The 5,530-nt window shown below is 37.6% G+C and overlaps 1 non-coding gene across 1 annotated transcript; it reads left to right on the plus strand.

The window, feature by feature from the left end:
• Positions 1-5,158: 5,158 nt before the first annotated feature.
• LOC112725224 (small nucleolar RNA R71) lies at positions 5,159-5,266 on the plus strand. Its single transcript, XR_003164346.1, has one exon. It is a non-coding gene; the product is annotated as a small nucleolar RNA R71 (small nucleolar RNA).
• Positions 5,267-5,530: the final 264 nt, after the last annotated feature.

Below are 5,530 nucleotides of genomic sequence, written 5' to 3' on the forward strand. Positions count from 1 at the left end.
AGAAAAAGAGGCACAACCTCCCATGCCCTTGGTGAGCAATGAAGAAGAGATTGAATTGGAAGAAAGCTACCAAGAGGAAGAGGTTGAAATTGAAGAAGCTTGCAAAGAGGTGGAAGATGTCAAAGAAGAGCACAAGAAAGTGGAGCTTGCAAATTCATTAGAGACACCTCCCCCAAGGCCATTACCGTCCAACACAACATTCAAGTGGGTAAAATTCTCATCCTTGACCTTTACTTTCCCACTTGAATATGGGCTACTAGAGACGGATGGTCAACTTAGAGCTCTTTGTGGCATTAAGAGCAAGAGGAAAATGGTTAGTGGTTGGAGTTGTCGAGCAAGGTTCAACATGGTTGCATGTTCCAAGTTGAAGTGCAAAGGTTGGTGTAGAGCTCAATTGAATGGGTCTAGGATGTTGTTTGGCCGCTTCAGTGAGAATTCAGAATGCTTGCCACCCGGATGGAAAATATTGCTCAACAAGAAGACGGGTGCAAAAGCAAGATTTGGGACCCCGAAATTCATTCTGGCAATCAACACTCTTGGGGCCTTGTCACTTGCTTTAACTTACTTGAAGGCTTTCTGCGCCTAGTTTGGGATCCCGGAGGTTACTGGAAGTACAAACACTGGTGGGGATTCCTGGATGAATACAAGCATAAGCCACCATAACAGGGAGCTCACCAAATGTCCAACTTAAGGACTCTAACTAAAAGTGCTAGGTGGGAGACAACCCACCGTGGTATGATCGTTCCATTTTCAATTTTATTTAGTTTTGTTTGTTTTTGAATTTTATTTTATTTTATTTCATTGAACCTGAAATTATTCATAACATCCGCATTAGCATTGCATTCTGCATATAATAAAAAAAAACCGCACGCGACGCGTCCGTGTCATATGTGCGTTGGGAAGAAAACAAGATTGAACAGAAAGTCACGCGAAAGCGTCGCTGGAGGCGTGCCTTTGGTACAAATTGATCCACGCGACCGCGTCACTGACGCGTCCGCGTCATGTGGGAAAAATGCCTCCCACGCGTCCACGTCACCCACGCGAATGCGTGCCCTAAAAAAATCGACGTAAAAAGGGTGTATGGCAGCAAGTTGTGATGGAGTGGGGCTGGACTCGTGCTAGAAGCCCAAGCCCTACCACGCGAACGCGTGCCCCACGCGTCCGCGCCGTTTTTCAAAACAAGGCCAACCACGCGACCGCATCACCCTAAAATTTGGCAATATGAGTTTCAAACAGAGAGTTGCGCGACCGCGAGGCTACCCTCGCACTAATGGCACAAATCGATCCACGCGACCACGTGGATGACGCGTCCGCGTCATTTCATAGAAGCGCTATCCGCGCGAACGCGTCACTCACGCCTCCGCGTCACAAGCGGCGCACAGTTTATCCAGATCAGCCAAATATCTTATCTTTTCTTCCCCATATCTAAATCTTTTCTTACCTTCTTATTTCTTTCTTCCTCCCTTCTTACTTTCTTTTTCTTTTCCATTGGTGTTAAAATTCTCTTCTTCAACTATTGCATCTTTTCTTGCATTATTCCAGTGCTTCATGACTTGTTTTATTCTAATTGGGTATTATTATTCATAAGTCAATGCTAATTTTTATAATACTGATATTCCTTTTGCATTGATATGCACTTAAACTATCTTGCATTACCCACACTCTGTTCCCATTGTTACAACTTTTGCACTGTTGATATGCCATTTGCTTCCACTATTTTCTCACTTGCATGTTGTAGCTACCATGTAATTGAGACCTTTATTATTTGGCATTAACACCCATATTTTATTTATGTTCTTATCTTTATTTTTGGGTTACTTTCCTTCCTTTTTCTCTTCTTTCAGGATGGCCACCATGAAGAGAGAGAAAAAGCTTCTAAGCGGGGAGACAAACCAGTCCATCTGCACATTCTTTGGAGAAAAGCGTCAGTTGGAGAAACCCATCTACTTGCACATCTTAGCACGCACCGAGGACCGTGCAATCTTTAAGTGTGAGGAGGTCGATACCGATCTCCATGGGTGTGTTATTCTCTTCTCAACACCAATGTCTTGTTTTCTTTATTAGTTCATTGTTGCATTGCATAATAGATTGCATGTGTAGTTGATTGTTTACATTTAAATACTACTTGGTTGAAAAATAATAAGTTTCTTTTTAAGACCCTATTTTTGAAAAATTTCACTAATTTAAATTAAAAAAATTAAAATTTTCTATGTGTTAAATTTGTTTGAAGATTGTAAATTGGAACATGGTTTTTGAGCTAAAGAACACACAACCTATGAGATTTTGAGCTTATTTATAGGGTTACATTATTTAACCATGAATTTTTATTCTTGTGTGTTTTCTTCTCTATAATTGCAATCTTTACTTTGTTCCATTCTATATGTCCACTATTTAGTGTATTTACATGCTTGCATATGATTGAGACCATTACTTGTTTTTGCTCACTTATCCCAAATAGCCTACCCTTTCAATCACCTTTGTTAGCCCCCTTGAGCCTTTCTACCCCCTCTTCTATTTTATAACCACATTACTAGCTTTAAGCAGAAAAATAAAATAAAAATCCCAAGTTGAATCCTTGGTTAGCTTAAGATATTGTGTAAAATTTAAGAATGAAAAATTTTATGGGAACATGGGATGATAGAAAAAAAAAGAGAGAAGGGAATTAAATTGAATAAGTTATCTCAAAAATTTGAGAAGCATGCTCATGTGAAATCAAAATAAATTAAACTACCATATGCATAAAAAAAAAATTTATTAAGTAATTAAATAAGGGGATAAAAAAAATATTACCCCAAATGCAAAATAAAAAGAATCAATGCACATGGGACAAAATTCAAAAATAAGTTTGATACATGAGCATGTAATACAAAAGTGGAAAAAATTTGGGTAGCTAGGTAAAGTATTTTAAATTATATAAAGTATGTATATATTAGGTGAGATCTTAGACTAATCAAGGATTCACTTTGTTAGCTCACTTAGCCTTATATATATATATATATATATACCTTTACCTCAGCCCCATTACAACCCTGAAAAAACCTCATGATGTTTGCATTGGTATGATAAATATTTGTTGATTGGTTAGATGAAGAACAAAGTTTAGAAAGCATGATTAGAGAAGAGTAGAGTGATTGACCCTAGACACTTGAGAGTTAGAGTGATATACACTACCAGTAAGGGTTCAGTGCTTGATTCTATGTTCCCTGCTTTCATGAGCTATCTTCTTACAAGTTTACTTATTTTCACTGTATAATTTGAATTGGTGGAATTTGGTTTGTACTTGTCTTAGAGAACTTGTTTGCTTTTAACCAAGTAGGTAGAAACATTTTGCATGTAGTTGCATCCACATAGATAGGTTGCATTGCATACTCTCTATCATTCCTCTTCACTCCTTTATAGCTTCTCTTGAGTTTAGCATGAGGACATGCTAATGTTTAAGTGTGGGGAGGTTGATAAACCACTATTTTGTGATTTATCTTGTGCTCAATTGAGTGATTTTATCAATTCTTCACCCACTTATTCATATGAATTTGCATGGTTTTATAATTCCCTCCTTATGATATGATATATGTGAAAACATGTTTTCTATGCTTTAGAAATATTAAATTTAATTATCCTTTATTACCATTTGATATCGTGATCTGTGTGTTGAGTACTTTCAGGCTTTATAGGGCAGGAATGGCTTAGAGGATGGAAAGAAAGCATGCAAAAGTGGAAGGAATACAAGAAGTTGAAGAAATTGCTAAGCTGTCCAGCCTGACCTCTTCGCATTCAAACAGTCATAACATGAGCTACATAGGTCCAAATGATGCGGTTTCAGTTGCGTTGAAAAGCTAACGTTCGGGGCTTCGATTTGATATATAATTCGTTATAGTGGCCGTATAGCAAAACAACACGCACGTGTGAATCACGCGGACGCGTTGTTCTGCAGAAATTCCAACGATCTGCACGTGTTTGAATTCGGTCCCAGCGATTTTTGGGCTGTTTTTAACCCAGTTTTCGGCCCAGAAAACACATATTAGAGGCTATAAAGTGGAGGAATGCATCCATTCAACAAGAACTCATATACATTCATATTCACATAGTTTTATGAATTCTTCGTATTTAGATTTGAATGTTTTATTTAATATAATTTGAGGTATTTCAGATTTGACTTTGCTTTGCTTTATTTATATGAATATTTTTAATTTAATTTAGATATTTTCTCCCTTTTGGCTCTGGTTAAGTAATTGGTGATACTTGAGTTATCAAATAAAGCAATGGTTGAAATTGGGAGTTGCTGATTAATTTGAGTTCCAATAACTCTAGCCTTTCCAAAGGAAAGACTAGGACTTGAGGATGAAATTAATTAGTCCACTTGACTTAACTAAGTGGGATTAAAATCCAATTCTCATCACCATTGATAAGGATAACTAGGATAGGAATTCCAGTTCTCATACCTTGCCAAGAGTTTTATTAATTATTAATTTATTTTTCTTGTCAATTAAATTACTTGTTCAAACCTTTTAAAAACCCAAAATTCTACCTTTTCCACAGCTAATAATAAGTCATACCTCCCTACAATTCCTTGAGAAGACGACCCGAGGTTTAAATACTCGGTTATCAATTTTATTGGGTTTGCTTAAGTGACAAACAAAACTTTTGTACGAAAGGATTTTCTGTTGGTTTAGAAACTATACTTACAACGCGATTACTTTTATTCTTTACCGATAGAAAAATCCGATCATCAATAATTTCTCCATGAAGGATTATAGGTGTTTCCATAGGGTTCTCCCATGTAATTCACCTCTGCCATTGCAGGATTCTCAGGATCATAAGCTTCTTCTTCAGAAGATGCTTCTTTAGTACTGTTGGATGCAGCTTGCAATCCATTCAGACTCTGAGAAATCATATTGATTTGCTGAGTTAATATTTTGTTCTGAGCCAATATGGCATTCAGAGTATCAATTTCAAGAACTCCCTTCTTCTGAGGTGTCCCATTGTTCACAGGACTCCTTTCAGAGGTGTACATGAACTGGTTATTTGCAACCATTTCAATGAGTTTCTGAGCTTCTGCAGGGGTTTTCAGATGAAGAGATCCTGCTGCAGAATGGTCCAATGACATTTTTGACAACTCAGACAGACCATCATAGAATATACATATGATGCTCCATTTTGGAAGCATGTCAGTAGGACACCTTTTGATCAATTGCTTATATCTTTCCCAAGCTTCATAGAGAGACTCACCTTCCTTCTGTTTGAAGGTTTGAATTTCCACTCTAAGCTTGCTCATCTTTTGAGGTAGAAAGAATTTGGCCAGGAAAGCACTGACCAGCTTTTCCCAAGAGTTCAGGCTTTCCTTAGGTTGTGAATCCAACCATGTTCTAGCTCTGTCTCTTACAGCAAAAGGGAAAAGCATAAGCCTGTAGACCTCGGAATCAACCCCATTGATCTTAACAGTGTCACAGATTTGCAAGAAATCAGTTAAGAACTGATGAGGATCTTCCAATGGAAGTCCATGAAACTTGCAATTCTGTTGCATTAGAGAAAC

This window comes from Arachis hypogaea, chromosome 11 (assembly GCF_003086295.3).
Source record: "Arachis hypogaea cultivar Tifrunner chromosome 11, arahy.Tifrunner.gnm2.J5K5, whole genome shotgun sequence".
NCBI classification, from domain to species: Eukaryota; Viridiplantae; Streptophyta; class Magnoliopsida; order Fabales; family Fabaceae; genus Arachis; species Arachis hypogaea.